The sequence below is a fragment of the Urocitellus parryii genome, chromosome 8 (genome assembly GCF_045843805.1).
Source record: "Urocitellus parryii isolate mUroPar1 chromosome 8, mUroPar1.hap1, whole genome shotgun sequence".
Classification (NCBI taxonomy): Eukaryota; Metazoa; Chordata; class Mammalia; order Rodentia; family Sciuridae; genus Urocitellus; species Urocitellus parryii.
This window is the reverse complement of record NC_135538.1, coordinates 89,389,450-89,408,936: the sequence shown is the minus strand read 5'-3', so window position 1 is coordinate 89,408,936 and position 19,487 is coordinate 89,389,450. Positions and strand designations below refer to the sequence as shown.

General features: G+C 32.2%; 1 pseudogene; it reads left to right on the top strand.

Moving 5' to 3' along the window:
- The first annotated feature begins 18,396 nt into the window (after positions 1 to 18,396).
- LOC113201435 (dynein regulatory complex protein 8-like) lies at positions 18,397 to 19,037 on the top strand (annotated as a pseudogene).
- Positions 19,038 to 19,487: the final 450 nt, after the last annotated feature.

The window sequence follows — 19,487 nt, the reverse complement described above, 5'->3', positions numbered from 1 at the left end:
AAACTTCACTATTAGTTTTTCACTGATCAAATTGTGTAAGCAATGAATTACTGAAAGTTACAACAAGGGAGAGGAATGTTTGACTTACTGGATTTCCATGTAGAGAAATCCTTTTTACCTTTCCTCAAATTCTCCTCTAGATTTGTGTCATATTGAAGTATAGTATATACTACATGTATATACTATATAGTATATGTGGGACAATACTGGTAAAGTATAATGAGACAAAAGAAGACCTTTTGTCTTAAGGCCATACCTGATTCAAACATTTTTGTGATTTTTCCCAAATATTACTCAGAAACTTTTTATCAGATTCTGATATTTATATGATTTTCCCTTGTATGATTTTGTACATTTTAAGAAGCTGAATTTTAAACAACACTTTTTTCTTTTCTATTTCCTTTCATTGTGGCCTCATCAAGTTCAACATCTGATTAACCAAACTCATTATCAGATCTTCTAAGTTCTTTCTGGCTTGAGAGTAGCTTTTAGAATTTTGTAGATTATTTATTTATTTTTTTCATCAAGGAATATTAGTGAATATTTTGAAATGTTATTTAAAACTCATTATACTTTTTTTTTCCAAATTAGAGAAACACTGATTAGCAAATTTCATCCTGTGTGACTTTATAAGAAATTGAAGAAAAATTTAAAAGTCAAAATTAAAACTGTATTTTGTTCTGTTTTTGCTACAGAAAAAAACAACCAAAAAAAGGTAATGTAGACCTCAGTAGGGGAAAAAATGTATGGACACATGAGGAATTACTTATTTTCAGTCACCTGGAATGATATTATTAAGTTCCTAAAAAAAATTCACTAATAGAATGCAATCTGGTTTTCACTATTAAATATCAATATTAAACATAGGATATAATAAGTAAGAATAGCTGGGCCTTTTGCTTTTAATCATCTGTAATAATTTTGTACATATTCTTAATTCAGTATAATTGACATTTACTTTGGTAGGATGAAGAACTAGTTTATGAGTTATAAATGTTAAAGCTTACATTTGAGGGGTATATTATTGGCAACTCAGTCTCCATTAATTTGTTTCTAATTGAATTTTGACTATATAAGTTTATTATTTCCAAATGTATTGAGTCAAGATGTAAAAGCTTAAATTTCTATTCTTTCATTACCTTCAGGATAAGTTTTCTGCCTGATTTTCTATGGAAAGTTACTCAGAAAAAAATAAAGATTAAAAATGTTTAAAAAGAATGCACTTGTTAATTGTGAATATTATTATTGTTCAAATTTAAACAAGGCATATGACTTAGTTATTTAAAATTATTTTTCTCAAAATTCAATATTTATAATTGTAAAACATCTTATTTAATACATAGTTTATTGTACTGTATGGCAAATACTGAAGCAAGGGTGAGCAAAATATAATCCCTGATCTCAAGGAGGTAAAAAAAAAATGAGTGTCACTCTGCATTCTCTTTATTAAAATTTCATTAAATATTTTATTTACAATAGAAGCTGGGTGAGATAACGTAACCTAAAAAGAAAAAGAATGAAAGACCACATGCATTTTAGTTTAAATAATAACTTATAAACATTTCTGGACCCTTGTTCCCTCTGCTTTTGATTACCTCAAAATAAATAGTACACCATATTAATACCAATATATTCAAAATGCTGCTGGTTCCTGGCTTCAGCTGCTTTCGTGTTACTTCCAGAATGCACTCTTGAACTTCAGCTAATTATTTTTTAACATTCTTTAAAGTTATCTTATGTGTACACACAAATAAAATGACCTGTTCCAGTTGCAGAATGGTGCAAAACATGGTTTTAATCTCTTGCTCTGATCCTTCATTTCATTCTGTTGTCCAGGAAGTCTGACCCTTTAACTGCAAGTTTTGTTGTTTTTTTTTAAATGCTAATGGATGTATAAAGGTGGTGCTTCTCCACACACATAACTCTAATACTTCTAAAAGTACCAGATTGTTGCTGCACTTTTTTGGCACGTTCAATATGTCAGAGCTCTGCAGGGCTTGCTGAAAAGTAGACCAAAGATTATACTCCAACATATGGCAATGAAGCACAGCAATCAAAAGGGTGCAATGTGATAAAAGCCACTTCATGTTCTACTTTTAACTCTTTCTCCTTTAGGTTTTGTTATGAGCCTTAGGGCCAGACTTGGCATGTATGAAAAGGGAACAATCCATCTTTTCTCTTTCCCTTTTCCTGCATTCAGACCTTTAAACTCTTATATGATTACTTTACTGAAATGTTCATCATATATGTCATGTATGTGTGGATTTGTTTTGTGATCTGAGTTTATACTACATAGTTAATTTGGTCTAAAAATGATTAGAGACAGGTGCCATGGCATGACTGTAATTCTAGGTATTTGTGAGGCTGACGGGGGAGGATCACTTGAGTCTACAAATTTATTAGACTGGGCAAAACAGTGAAATACTGTCTCAAATAAATAAATGAATGAGTAAATGAAATTGTTTAGGGAGGTTATATTTTGCTTTGTATTGGTACTGATATTTTATTCTATTATATGTGATTAACTATTGATAGCAAGCTACTATTATTAAGTATTTTACTTTGCTTAAATTTAAACACACAAACAGAATTTAAGCCCTTCAAAGTTCAGTGTAGCTGAATCATCTTCAAAAATTACAAGTAACAATAAAAGTGGTGCTACATGATTATATTTAATTAATTTATACTAACTTCAATATTTATAATTCTAAAAGTTTTATTGAACACTTACTATATTCCACATTATGATGAAGATAGAAATTAAAATGAATAAAATATGATGCTAGATCTCAAGGAGTTAAAAAATGAATGTCACATCAATAATTCTCAGAATTATACTTTACTTAAAAGATAACAGTTAAATAATTCAACAGTATAAGGAAGAGCATCAGGTGGAGAGATGGAAAATTTAATTTTTACACCCTTAGAGTGAGAACATAGTTCTATATTCTACTCGATTAAGAGAACACAACTCTGAATAACAAAATCAAATCAGTATTCTGAATACTGTGCTAAGTTGTTAGTTTTTTTCCTTCCCTCAAGTGTAAAATTGGTTAGATTTTATAATGTTAAGTGAATCTCTATGTCTCCAAATTATACAGCAAAATATACTATGACATCCTTGTGAAATAGTTTGAAGGATTTGAAGTGAATGAACATAAATAAGGAAACTGAAAAGAGGATGAAAAGGGTAATTGTTACGGATAAGGTTGTCGTCAATCTGGAAAATGAACTCTAGTGGACAGTCCAAGTTCCTGCCTCAGTGTCTTCTTAACCAGCAATTTTTAGATAGAACTTGCTGAAGGTAATCATAATATATAAAGTGATTTATGAGTGACATGAAGTTTAAAAATGTAATAAGTATATGGAAATAGAGAATTGGCATAAAAGAAAATTTTGACAGGCTGAGGCAATCGTCCAAACTGCATAGATGACATATAATATAGCTGAATGAACAGTCTTTATTTCCAGTACAGTATAGACATGTTTCTAAAACACCAAGTACAAACAAACCTCAGGGATTGATTTAATTGGAAAAAAATAAGAACATAAATTGATTATCAAACAACATAGTTTGGTAGTTCTAATTGAAATTATTGCAATGGCCTTCTTTATAGATGTGTTGGACAGATAACACCTGGAATCTCGTGATCAGTTCTGAGCATAACAACGTAATGGAACTTGCACTGAACTTGTCTTAAGCTAGGTCGTGTGAATATCAAAGAGAAGGAAGACAAGAAAAGAAAAAAATATTTATTGATTTTTTGGTTATGAATATATTTTCCTAAAAACTTTCTTCCATTTACACTTTACAAATATCCTATAAAATAGGTAATATATTTGAAATAAACATATTTAAGTAACTGTCCAAGGTTATAGACTTGGTAAGGGCCAAACCCAACTTTGAACCTACATGAACCTGATTGTCAATGATTGTGGCTTTGACACTATAATGCTGCATCACCTTTCCTTTGTTAAATTAATTTTCTTGAGCATCATATTTGCATAAATTTAATAAAAAATTGAAGGCTTATCAGGTGCCTATCATTGTGGATAGTCTCTACTTTGAAGACTCATAATCTCACTTTGGTTCCTGACATGAAAGTATGTAAATCCTAAAATTAAAGAAGCATAACTTACCGGTACTCAATTCCCCTTTGAGTAAATTTCTATGTTTGTTTTTACATGCTTTGTTTTGCTTCATTTTGGATTTTACTCTCACACACTCATAAAGCCAGGATCAGATGTGCTGCTTATATGTAAGGCACATTATGTACGGGCTTCTGGGATGCTTTACTTATAGCACAGAATTTGAAATTAGCTCAAGAAGCACATACTTCGAGCAAATGTTCAGCTTTTCAGTTGCTGCTTCACACTCTGCCAAAGGAAGACGACTCAAGAACCAGGAGTGTGATGTTTTATGTCCTCACCACTTTATGAGTGGCATACACTGTACAGGAGCCTTTAAACATGAACAATGTTTGTAGGGTTTGAGCTAGTCCATTCTTTAGATTATTGCCTGTTTTTACAATGAGGAGAGATTAAGAAGTGGACTAAAGTTCCAGATGCATAGTATATTTGGCATCCAGCATCAATTCTCACAGTTAACAACTTTATCTTTCTGACTCCTTTTAGATTAGTTATGTGAATGTCAATTGAATTTTATAACTTAATGTGCTGATATAGGTTTGAAAAATAAAACTTAGATGAAAACAGCATTCCTGCTGATTTTCTGTCAAGCAAAGTTGCAAAAATGTGGACTTTTCTGTTCCACCATTCCTAATCTGAGCTCCAGCATGTAGATATTGAGGGGAAAATCAGTAATCTCTTCCTTCAGCTTTGGGCCCATGATTCAAGGGCCATAAAGCACACAGAGTTTTAACTAATGGTCCCTTCCTAAATGTTCCTCCTTTCCTTATAGAATAGAAGGGATAGAGCCTCTAGCCAGATAGATCTGTTCTATTCTGAAAATTAATTCCAGAGATATAGTCTTCCTCAGTACTTCAACAATTTTTACACATCTCATTTTATCTATTTAAGAATTTTGCTTCTAAAATAATAGTTTCTGTTTTATTTAGAGAGTGATAAAGGAAAAATTTCTGGATACATCTTGTTTAATGCCACCAAATTCTATCTTTTGGGCAGTCAAATCTGATGGAAGAAAAGAAATAACCATTCCCAGGGACTATATCACAAATGACCCTAAAAGGATATAGTGATACACAGATGAAGGAACTGTTAGACCTGCCTGCAGGATCACAGAAGGCATTATAGTAAGCCAGACATTTGAATATGAAACTGAAAAAGAAAAAAAAAAGATATCAGAATGACACATGAAAGTGGAATATTTTAGCTAAAATAAAAGAGGAGAATAAATGCATGGCAGGTTGAAAGTTCATGATATATTTTGAGAAACACAAATTTGCTTGTGTTAATGAGAATTAGATAAACGTTTGGAAATTGTGGAGACAAGACAAGACAAGGGACAACTGCATAGCCTCCTTCTATTTCTTAATCTTCATTCTGAGCCAGAATGCAAAGTAATTTAATGTTACTAATGAAGCACCAAAGGAGGGGTTAAAGCAAGATAATACTTTTTTTTCACAGAAAATATGTTGTTATTTATAGTTCCTTAAGTATTAAAGCATCTATAAAATTAAAGAATAAGTATTTTTATAGCTATGGACATAAATATAGAAATAGTAGGTAAAATTTAAGAATACCAATTGTGGTAATTTAAGATATTTTTCTAACTTCTTTGTTTTTTCTCTGTATTTGGGATATGTTATGGTTAGATATGAAGTGTCCCCTGAAAGTTCATGTGTAAATTAACAGACAAATGATTAGAGGTGAAATAATTGGGTTATAAAAAGCTTAACTTAATCAGTGTATTAATCCACTGATAGATTAACTGTGTGATAATTGTAATGTGTGGCTTGAGGACATAGGTCACTGAGGTTCTACCTTTGGGGTTTATGTTTTGTCTCTGGTGAGCAAAGCTGCTCACCTGCTTCCAGATTACCATATTCAAAATTGTTTTTTTCTTTCACATCTTTCTGCCATGATTCTTCAAGTTGGACCTATAGAAGAGCTCCAGAGTTAGCTGTCTCTGGACTGAGACATCTGAAACTGTGAGCCAAATAAAACTTTTCCTCCTCTTGTTCTCATCAAGTTTTTTGTTATGGGAGCCAAGAATCTGACTACAAATGGTTATGAATACATATTCTTAGCTGTGTCCTTGTACTCTTTCCACTTAAAGTAAGTGGACACATTTGGTGTTCAACTGGTCCATTTGACTTCCTTTGGAAAAAATATGTGACTTAAAGGATCAAGGTGGAAATTCCAAAGAAAGATTCAAACAAATATCGTTTGGTTTATCTTCTGAGATTTCTCTTATCAGCCATGAGAAGAATTTCTTGTGTAGTTGATTCTTTCAATGATACTGGGAAAGGATTGAGCAAATCTGACTTACACCCAAATTCTGAGGCCATGCCCTTTGAAATCCAATAAAGCCGTAGTTTATCTGCATATCAGTAAGAAAAATAAAAAAAGTTTTTTATTGTTTGTTACTAGGATTTTGAGAATTTTTTGAAACAAAAAACCTGACTCATTCTCCAGGAAAGCCTTTTAGCAATCCATTTTCTCTTAAATGAACAGAAACACTTTGGAGGAATTGTCTCTAAGTGTTTTAAATAGAGGTGAACATTTATTATTCTTCAGCCCCAATACTATATTCATATCCCTGTTATGCACTTTCTGCTTGGAAAACCCTAAAAGCCACTTAACACTTCCCATTACATGAAGTATGCATCAGATAGCAGGAAGAATGACCTGCTACAAAATTGTTGGATTATTGTACCTCTTGTTTGAAATACTTTAGTGCTTCCATGTGTACTTATAAGGAAACCCATGCTTTATATAATACCTGCATGGCTCCCTCCTGCTTCTTTATCTCCATTCTGTGCTGTGTTGTCCTTTACTACTACTCTTGAACCACAAGAAACATTTTTATATTAACAACATGCCAATCTCATCCTCATATGGTGTCACTGGAATTCCCTTCTACCAGGGAGAGTTTTACCCTGGCTCTTTTCATTGTTGGTCCTTTATCATCTTTACACGATCAGTTTAAATATATCTTCCTCCAAGAAACTTTGTTATTTATGCTGTCACTATTTCTTAAAAGTGTTTCTCTAAAGTAGTATTTGGTTATTTTCTGAATTTTCTCTCTATACATGTACATTTGATGAAGGCAAGAATCATTTTTTGTGTTATTGATTATATCAGGAAATTTTATATTTACTTAGTGAAAAGGAATAAAAGAGTAAATCACTAAATCTGTATATTGTTAGAGAAATAATAGGGCAAGTCTTATTATCAGATAGGATTGAATAACATGAATTTTATTATCGATTTAAAAAAATCTCTCAAGTGCATATTTTATGAACATTTTACTAGAAGTAATTGGAAGAGTATCTCAGTTCATTCTTTCTGTCTTATAAATATGGTTAACCTTAATCTAACTTGGGCAAACAAAAAGTGGAATTTCCACTAAAAGGTAATGGTACTCCTTTAGTATTACTGAGATCCCCAAATTATATTAAAAAGAAATCTATAAAATAATACTTCCTAAATGGTGGCATTTATATTGTATAACAATAGGAAATCACTTCCATATTCCAGTTGACATTTTCTTCTTGAGTGTGGGTTACACTGCATTGTTCTTAATTACTTACTAGTCTCTAGAGATGTGCTTGTCATTAAATAAACAAGCTTGTCTGAAACACAAAGTGTTATGAAAATTAAAAGAAAGGCATTTGACCCTGATTGCAGATGACATAAAAATCCTAAAGACTACACAACACATGCACATGCACATCCACATAAACACAACTGTTGGAACTATTTAAAACAATTCTGGATACAAAATGAATATAAAAATTTGGAGGCTTTTTCTGATAATAGAGAAATATCTGAAAAATAAATTAGAAGAGAACTTCTATTTATAATACCTGCAAAGTTAAAATAACTAGGAATACATTTAACCAAGGAGGTGAAAATTCTCTACAATGAAAATTATGAAATATTGATGAAAGTTGTTGAAGGTAATATCTGAAAAGTTTGGATGTGTATTGATAAAATGGCTATTTGACCCAAAGTAATTTATGGATTTAACATAATTCCTGTCAAAATACCAAAAACACTCTTCATAGAAAAGGAAAAGAAAAAACAAACTCCTGAATTTTATATGGAACCACAAAAGACTCCCAGTAGCCATAAGGATCAATAACCAGAATATATAAAGAACTCATAGAATTATATTGCAAAAAAAAAATCAGATAACAAAATGAATAAAAGTTTGGAGTAGACAGCTCTCAAAGGATGACATACAAATTATCAACAGATAAATGAAAAAGTGCTCAAATAAGTAAGGAAATGAAAATGGAAGTTTCCATGATACATCACCTCATCCCAGTTAGTCATTATAAAAACCAATTTGGGGCTCCTCAAAATATTAGAAATAGAACTTTCATCTAAATCAGAAATCCCACCATGGGGTATATATTCAAAGGAAATGAAATCTGTATGTGAAAAAGACATTTGTATTCCTATGTTTCTTGGAGCAGAATTTATACTAGCTAAGATGTGGAATCAACATGTGTGCACAATAGCTTATGAATGAATGAAAAAAAAGTGGTACTGTACAGAATAGAATATTATTCAGTCATAAAAATAATTATATTCTATCATTTGTGGAACTTATGTGTGAATCTAAAAGATAGTATGTTAAGTGAAATGAAAGAAGCAGAGACAGAAAAATGGAAACAGCTGTCTGTGGACTGAGACACCTGAAACCATATTCCCCACCAAAAATATTTCCTCATCTAAAATTATTCTTCTCAGGTTGTATTAGTCAGGGTTCTCTAGAGGAAAAGAATTGTCAGAAAGTATAATTATAAAAAGTGGATTTATCAGGTTGCCTTACATGACCAGAAGTTGGATTGTACACAGTGGCCATCTGCATACTAGAGAGCTGGAAAAACCAGTAGTTATGTAATCCAAGAGGCTGAAACCCCAGAAAAAGAGTAATCAAGAATGCTACCTTAGTCCAAAACTGAATGCTCCTGGCGAATCACTAGCAAAATCTGTTTGCAAGATTGAGAAAGCAAGAGTCAAATGTCGTCAAATGATCCTGGCAGCTATCAAAGACCTGTTCAAGAAAATTTGAGCTTGCATCTGCTGCGGTTTCTTTGTTCTTCCAGCTTTTATTACATCCAAGCCACCATCCTATTGGACAGTGCAGCCCATGCTTAAGGAGGGTCTCCACTTCAGCTGGACATCTCACATGACAATCATTCCTAGACACACCCTCATTGACACACCCAGAAGACTCAAAATCATCAACATCTCTTACTTCAATCAAGCTGACAATTGAATTTAAATATTACACAAGTCTTTCAGTCATATCACAGGAAAAACTGACTAAAACAAACAGAAATAAAGTGGTGGCATATGCTACTACATGGATGAAATTTGAAAATGATAAGCTAAATAGAAGATGCTGGTTACAGAATAATTCAATATATAATAATATTCTATTTATTTATTCATCATTGAATACTTATAATTTAAATGAATCTTAAGTAATGCCAAAACTTAAAAATTGTGCACACTTATGAAGTATTATTTGATTGCATGTATATGGTGTGTGATGTGTAATTCAGGTTAAGCGTATTTATCTTCTCAAATATTTATTATTACTTTTTGGTTGAAAGCATACAAAATTTTTTTCCTCTAGCTCTCTGAAATATATAGTATGTTATTGTTATTGATGCCGAGCATAAACATACAATAAATCCCTACTCTATTTATATTAAACATCCAGAAAAACAAACACATATAGGTAGAAAGCAGTTTACAAACAGGTGCAAGCTGGTGATTTGTAGTTTTAATTTTCTTTTGGTGGTGACAAAATATTTCAAAATTAGATAAGGGATAGTATTGGAAAATAATCCCTATATTATGCATTTCAATATGGTGCAATTTTTACTGTGTGAATGAAATACCAACAAGAGTATGATGAAAAGGGATATCCTCACATTAGGAAAAAAAATTCGCTTACACTTATCCATGACGGCTGATGTCTCTGAATAATCTTCTGGGTACTATGGAGAACATGAGGACTATTTGGTTGTTGATATATCCAGCAGCATATCAATAAATTTGTCACTCGATTTCTCTTTATGGAAATATTATATGTTTCATTAGTTCTGAATATTTGCTTACTTCGGTCAGTTTCTTTCTATAAAATAAGTAGATAATACACTGATATCATTGATATTACTAAATACAGTCTCTTCTGGCAAATAGTCAAATAATAATTCCAGATAACAAGACACAATTATTTATGGAAAGGATAATCATTTGACTTGTATCTCTGAAATTGTCAAAAACGTGTTTTAATTGACACTTTATTTTAGCCTGTGAGAATTTGAGAGCAAAGATTAAGTTTATGCATTGTTTCTTTATTAGCTTCTTACAAAGATGCTAATACATCATAGTACTCAAAATGTATTTGTTAAATATGTAATCAAATATAAATAAACATATCAATTTGAATTCCAGTAATCAAAGAATAATATATTGAAGTTGTTATAGAATGGAAAAGTATCACTTTTTTTGCCTTAGAGAACATTATAATACATATAATCAGCAGATACACTGATTTTTAATGAATATATGTACATAAATATTAATTTGCACATAAATATCTATATATATGATTGCATAGTATTTACTCAATATAATCACATATTTCTTTTTAAACTTATACATAAGTTATTTCTACATTTTCTGAATTTCATTTGTGTCTAGATGGAATTTTTGCATTTCTACAATGTCTTCCAATTTCATCTGGAAAGCTAAAACTGTCACCTATTTTTGATCAACTCTGGAATTTGAACTTAGAGATACAACTCATTACTGTATATGTAGGGACATTTTTTCTAGAACATATTCTTTATTGTGGATAGCTTGTGACTTTGATTATTAGAGAAAAAATATTAATAATAAAATGTTGTACAGGCAAATGGGTAGGAGCATGTTTCATAATACTGCCTCTTTCCCAGAGCAACACTGGGTTTCTCTCCAAGAGTCAATGGAGTGTAAAAGTCTCAGAGACAGCTTTAAAAATAAACCTATTGTGACAATTTCTGTTTGTGATACCATGCTATGCTTCTGTAGGATTTTACCCCCTTGAAGAAGACTTAATAAAGGGTATGTGAAATTCTGTCTATACTATTTTCATATTTGAATGTTCATTTATAATTATCTTAAAACAAAAATTTTATAAAATGAAGCAACATTATGGAAGAAATTCTTGTATTGTCATTGAGCATTAAATAATGTGTATTCTAGTTCTAACATTATACTTAGTAAAATGATAAATTTGTTTAACTCTTTCCAACTCAATATTTTAAAACATATTTCATCTAAGAAGATATTCTTACAACATTTATAGAAATTATAACATACTTTTCTAAACACTGCCTGAGAAGTTATCTAGCTTAAACAAGCAGTTTTAATTGCAAAATTTTCATCATTATTTATAGGTTTTTCTTATTCTTTTTACTGTAATTTGATTATTATACATTCTGAAACTTAAGATGCTTATGGCTTTTCTCAGGAAAAGCTGAAGCTTCATTTTTTAATCTATTCAGAAAAGGGGCAACTCTATTTCTCATAAGTCCCCAATGCTTAAATAAGGTAGTTCTTCCTTGTAGTCTGGTTTTACACTCTTGTATGTCAGAAGGGTATGATGTCAATAACTAGGGTGATGTCCAATAGGAGATTATAGATATTTCCAAGTCCATTAAGGTACAAGTTGATTTTCAAAACAGGTAAAAATGAATGTTTCCATTTAGACCTTTCTCTTTATCTAGCCCTTAACAAGAAATAGTAAAAGTTTTCCTTAAAATCAATGAATATGATTAAGTATCTGAAAAACTACAGAGCTAAATTAATAGAATATTATTTATATTATTTAATACACACAGTGAAATATATACCTGGGAAAAAGAGTTTCAGTGTATAATTATGAGTAAGTGAATTAAGCTATGTAAAGAAAGACAAGCACTACATGATCTTACTTTCATGCAGAAAGTATGAAAAGTTGATGTCATAATAGTTGAGAGCACATTGGTGATAATCAAAGGCTTGAAGGAAGAGGGGAAAGGATGGAGAGAGGTTGGTGCTAAGTAATGATCTGATAGGAGCAGGAAGTTCTGGGGTGCTACTACACAGTAAAGTGACAAAAAATAACAAAATGAATATTTTCCAATTCCTGAAAGAAAGTATACTGGATGTTTTCTCCATAAAGAAATAATAAATGTTTGAGGAGACACATTTGCCTAATTGACTTAAATATTAAGTGATGCTTATATGTATTGAAACATTACGTAGTACCCAATTAATATGTACAATTTTATGATTTTATACACTAATTAAAAATTTAATTTGAATTTTCAAAAAGAGATGATGAAAGAAAATAAAGATATGTTCTAAAAGTTTTTATGTATAATGTATGCTAAGAGCTAATAAATATTAATTCATGAATTAATAATAACATTTGTTATTAATAATCAAGAAATATTAGTTATTTCCCCCCTTCAATTCAATTTAATTTATATTTTTGAGTATATATCCCTCTGGTCTATCGGAAAAAATAAACCTTGAGAGGCTCCTCCTTTTTCAGGATTTGCTCTCATGAGCATGGGGAGGACATGAATCGCACCTTTCCTTTGATTCTACATCTCTCAAAGCACACATTATTACAAAGCTAACATTTGTTTATAATTATAATATCTATGTATCTTTCTATCTCTGTGGGTATTGTTATGACAGGGATTATTCTTACCTATTTTTGTTTTTCTTCTTTTCTTATTTTGATACCAGAGATTGAATCCAGGAATGCTTAATCACTGAGCCACATCCCCAGCCCTTTTTTATATTTTATTTGAGACAGGGTCTCGCTAAATTGCTTAGGTCCTTGCTAAATTGCTGAGGCCACCTCAGCCCCTTGAACTGCTAAAATTACAGGCCTGCACCACCACACCCAACTCCTAGCTAAATTTTCATTTATAATTTAATTATAATTGATAAATCTTTGGTCAAATTACATCATATAACAAAAATAACATAAGGATTCCCAATGAAGGAAGAATAAATAATTTGATAATGAACACAGAGTCTTTTAAAGTACTGAGTAACTGAACAGTTTTGGTGTGCAGATATTTTCAAAAAAAATTAAATGTTTGATACAGAGGAATGATACTATTTGAACACATATAGGGGACATCATTATATTTGAAATTTAAAATTTAATGCAGCAATTTTTGGGGGGGCAGTGGAAGGTATAGTGGGGATCGAACTCACGGCACTCAGCCACTGAGTCACATCCCCAGCACTATTTTGTATTTTATTTAGGGACAGGGTCTCACTGAGTTGCTTAGCACCTCAGTGTTGCTGAGGCTGACTTTGAAATCAGGATCCTCCTGTCTCAGCCTCCTGAGCTGCTGGGATTACAGGCATCCGCCACAACACCCAGCTGTAACAATGTTTTTATCCAATAATGAAAAGCAAGCTACCTGACATAATTTACCTAACTAAAACCTGGGTTAGAAAGAGTTTAGAAAGAATAAAAAAAACAAATAACCTAATCAATAAATGGGCTAATGAACTGAACAGACACTTAACAGAAGAAGAAATACAATCCATCAATAAACATGAAAAAATGTTCAGTATCTCTAGCAATTAGAGAAATTCAAATCAAACCTAAACTAAGATTTCTTCTCACTCTTGTCAGAATTGCAATCCCACAGGAAACAATAAATGTTGTCGAGGATGCAGGGGAAAAAGGTACACTCACCCATTGCTTGTGGGACTGAAACTTGGTGCAATCACTATGGAAAGCAGTTTGGAGATTCCTCAGAAAACTGGGAATGGCACAGCTATCCCACACCTTTTTTTATACTCAAAGGACTTAAAATCAACATACTACAGCAATGCAGCCACGTCAATGTTCATAGCAGCTCAATTCACAATAGCTAAACTATGGAACTAACCTAAGTGCCCTTCAATAAATGAATAGATAAAGAAAATGTGGTATATATATTCAATGGAATATTACTCAGCTTTAAAGACGAATGAAATTATGGCATTTGCCAGTAAATGGATGGAGTTAGAGAATATAATGATAAGCAAAATAAGCCAATCCCCAAAAAACAAAGACCTGATGTTTTCTCTAATATGGGGATGCTAATTCACAATAAGGTGTGGTGGGAACTAGAAAAGAATAGTGTTACCTTAGATTAGGTAGAAGAAAGGGAGGGGCTAGAGGAAGAGATGTGAGGATAGGAAAAATAGTAATATAAAACCTACATTATTACTTTATGTATATATGTGACTACAAGACCAATGTGATTCTACAATCTGTACACTCACAAGAAAGAGAAATTATATCAAAGTGCATAAATGTATTCTACTGTCATGTATAACTAATTAAAACAAATTTAAATTTTTTAAGAAAGATATAATGCTTCTAAAAATAGATTGTTTTTCTTTTTAAAAGTATTTTTTATTATTATATTTCCACATTATAGTGAGGTTTATTTTGACATAATCATACATACATACATGGGATATAATTCATTCCACTTCTGTTCCAAGTGCTTCTTTTTTCATTTTCATTCTCCAACCTTTTTATTGTTATACATTTTTGTTTATACATAGCATGTGGATTCATTTTGACATAATTTAAAAAGCATGGGATATAATTTGCTCAAATTTGGTTTCCAGTATTTTTCCTTTCTCTCCCTTGTTCTCTATCCCTGTTTCCTTCCCGCTACTCTACTATTCTTTTTCTTACTTACTTTCCATTTTTTTTTCATTTTACTTAGTTTCTCATGGATATGCATGATGTTGAGATTTGCTATGGTATAATAATGTATGTACATAGGAAAGATAGGTTAGGTTAATTCCTCTGGTCTTCCCTTCTCTTGTCCATTTTCCCTCTCCCTCATTCCCCTTCATGTAGCCCACCGGACTTCCTTCTTTTCTGATGGCATCTCCTTACCCTTTTCCCATTCTCTCTACTCTCTTTATCTCTCTCTTTTTTTCCGTCCTAATTTTGGACTTACTTCCATATATCAGAGACAACATTCGACCTTTACTTTTCCGAGTCTTGTTTATTTCATTTATCATGATAGTCTCCAGTTCAATGCAGGTACCTACAAATGTCAGGATTTTTTTTCTTTTTATGTCTGTGTGATAGTCATCTGTGTATATATACCACATTTTCTTTATCCATTGATCTGTTGAAAGGGTACCAAGTTTGGTTCCATAGCTTGGCTATTGTAAATTTTGACACTATACATATTTATGTGTCTGTGTCACTCTATTGTGATGATTTTACATCTTTTGGATACATACTGAGGAATAGGATAGCTGAATCTCATGGTGGTCCCATTGCTACCCCCTTTTTTGTGTAATCTCCATACTGATTTCCAGATTGATTACACTAATCTGCAGTTTCACCAACAATGTTTGAGTGTACCTTTCCCCATATCCTCACCAACAATTATTAGTATTTGAGTCCTTGATAATAGCTCTTCTGAGTAGTGTGAGATGACATCTCTAAGTGGTTTTGATTTGCATTTTCCCAATTGCTAGAAATGTTGAACATGTTTTTGAGTAATCATTGACCAATTGTATTTATTTTTTTGAGAAGTATCTGTTTAGGATTTTTGCCCACTTATTAATTGGGTTATTTGTTATTTGGGTGTGAAGTTATTTGAATTATGAATATATTCTAAATATAATGCCCTATCTGAGGAACAGGTGGCAAAGAACTTCTGTGATTCTGTAGGTTCTTTCTTTGTGTTATTAATTGTTTCCTTCTCTGTGAAGAAGCTTGTTAATATGATGCAACCCTACTTACTGATTTTTGGTTTTATTTCTTACACTTTTGGAGTCTTGTTAAAGAAGTCAGTTCCTAGGTCAACATGCTAGTGTGTCAGACTACATATTTTTCTAGTAGTGGCAGACTTTCAGTTCTAATTGATAGGTATTTAACACATTTGCAGTTGACATTTGTGGAGGATGAGAACTAGAGGTCAAGTTTTATTCTTCTACATGTATATTCCCATTTTTCTCAGCACCATTTACTAAAGTCTATATCTTTTTTCCAATAAATGTTTTTGGCATCTTTGTCTAGTATCAGATAATTGTATTAATGTGGGTTTATTTCTGTGTGTTCTATTCTATTCCACTGGTCCTAGGGTCTGTTTTGTTCCCTGTAACATGCTGTTTTGTTACTAGAGATCTGTGGTGACAGCTCCAGTGTTTCTATTTTTGCTTCTGAGTACTTTAGCTATTCTGTCTCTTATTCTTTAATAAATTTCAGAATTCCTTTTAAAGTTCTGTGATGCATGCCTTGGTAATTTTATGGTGATTGTATTTAATCTGTATAATGTTCTTGGTAATATGGTCATTTCAATAATATTGATTCTGCCTATGTACGAACACATGATGTCTTTCCATTTTCTCAGGGCTTTTTCAACTTTGTTCTGCAGTGTTCTATAGTTTTTATTGTAGAAGTCCTTGATATATTTCATTAAATTAATTCCCAAGTATTTTTTGAAGTTATTGTGAATGAAGTACTTTCTTTATTTTTTTTTCAGAAGTTTTTTTTTTCTAGAGTATAGGAAAGCAATTAATTTATATGTGTGGATCTTGTATCTTGCTGTTTTACTAAAATTGTTTATCAGCTCTAGAAGTCTCCTGATAAAGTGCTTTTGTCTTCTAAATATAGAATAATCTCCCATATTCTTGAATAGGCAGAATTAATATTGTCAAAATGGTCATAGTACCCAAAGTGCTATACAGATTTAATGCCATTCCTATGACATTCTTCATAGAAATAGAAAAAGCAATCATAACATCTATTTGGAAAATTGAAAACTGAAAATAAGCAAAGCAATCCTTAGTGAGAAAAGTGATGAAGGGGGCATCACAATACCAGAACTTAAATTATTCTACAGAGTTATAGAGTAACAAAAGCAGCATGATATTGGCACTAAAACAGATGTGAAGACCAATGGTATAAAATAGAAGGCACAGAGATAAACCCATGTAAATACAGTTATTTCATATTAGACAAAGGCGCCAGAAATACACATTGGAGAAAAGATACCTCTTCAACAAATGGTGCTAGGAAAACTGAAAATTCACATGTAGCAAAATGAAACTAAACCTCTATCTCTCATCCTGCACAAAACTCAACTTAAAGTGAATCAAGGTCCTAGGCATTATTAGACCAGAGAGCCTGTGCTTACTAGAAGTAAAAATAGGCCCAAATCTATATCATGTCGACTTAGGAATCAAATTCCTCAACAAGACTTCTAAAGCAAAAGATGCAAAATCAAGAATCAATTGAAGTGATTCTATCAAAATAAAAGCTACTTCACAGAAAAGAAAACAAAGGAAACAGGAATGTGAACAGAGAGCCTACAGAATTGGAGAAAATCTTTGCTACCTACACCTCAGAGCCTTAATATCCAGGATATATAAAGAACTCAAAAAAATGTAACACCAAAGAAGCAAATAACCCAATTAATAAATGGGCATAGGAACTGAACAGGCACTTCACAAAGAAATATGACTGGACAAAAATATATGAAAAAATGTTCAACATCTCTAGCATTTAGAGAACTGCAAATAAAAACTACAAGGAGATTCAATCTAACTCCAGTCAGAATGGCAATTATCAAGAACACAAAAAACAAATCTTATATACACTCATACATTGCTGGTGAAACTTCAAGTTGATGCAACCACTCTGGAAAGCAGTATGGAGATTCCTCAGAAATCTTGAAATGAAATCACTGTTTGACCCAGCTACCCAGTTCTGAGTATATGCCCCAAGGACTTAAAATCAGCATACTATCCTGATGCTGCCAAATTAGTGTTTATAGAAGCTAAATTCACAATAGTAAACTATGTAGAAGCTCAATTCACAGTAGCTAAGCTATGAAACTGATCTATATGCCCTTCAACAGATGAATGAATGAAGAAAATGTGGTACATGTACCCAAGGCAATGTTACACAGTGATAAAGAAGAATGAGATTATCACATTTGCTGATAAATGGTTGGAAGTGGAGACTATCATGCTAAGCAAAATAAGACAATCCCAAATATTCAAAGCCCAAATATTCTCTCTGATATGTGAATGCTCACTCACAATAAGTGGAGTGTGGGGAAAGGGAGGAATAGAAGTTCACTGGGGGCCACCAGGGCTAATGACAGGCATCTCCCAGGCGACCAGCTCCGCATCAAGATGGCGGAAGATAAAGACAAGGAAGGGTCTCATTGAGTTGCTTAGGGCCTTGCTAAATTGCTAAGGCTGGCTTTGAACTCCTGATCCTCCTGCCTCAGTCTCCCCAGATGCCGGGATTACAGAGTTAGCACTAGCAGAATTTCACAAAAAAAAATCAAAGAAGCATTTGAAGTGTTTGACCATGAGTCCAATAATACAGTGGATGTGAGAGAAATTGGGACAATTATCAGATCATTAGGATGCTGCCCTAGTGAAGGAGAGCTACATGATTTGCTTGCAGAGGAGGGATGTGAAGTTTGGTGGATATCTGTTAGTCTTCTCCTTTCAAAGAGATTTGTAGACGAATTAGAACCCACTGGATATATTAGATATTAAAAATTTCTTCCAGTGATGACCAAAGTACTCTGGAAAGAAGGTACAGACCAATTCCAGAAGATGTCATTCTTCGAGCTTTTGAGGTTTTAGATTCTGCTAAATGTGGGTTTCTTACTAAGAAAGAACTCATCAAACATATGACTGAAGAAGGTGACCCTTTCTCCCAAGAAGAAATGGAAGAAATGTTGTCTGCTGCAATCGATCCAGATTCAAATTCAATTAATTACAAGGAGTATATAACAATGATGTTGATAGATGAAAATTAAATGTTTTAAACCCTTAATTTCTAATTGAAAAGATAGTTTGAAAATGGCTTGTCCTTGTTAATTTTGCATTTTATTTTGTAATTCTTTTATCTGATATCAATGCCTGTGACATGATTATTTCAACATATTTTGTTTTCTAAAGATGATCATAACAAAAATTCTTTTTTAGTACTGGGAATGGAATCCACTGAGCTTCATCCCTAACTCTTTTTACATTTTTCATTTTGAGACAGGGACTCACCAACAGGCTGGCCTCAAACTTGCAATTGTCCTACCTCAGACTCCTGAGTAGCTGGGATCATAGGTGTGCCCTGCTCACCTGGATGATCATAACAATTTTAAACAGACTTATGGGATGACATACAGCTAATTACTTAAAAACTAATCTTAAAACAATTTAACATTAAAATAGATTATTGTTTATTTTCTACAATAAACATGTTACCTTTT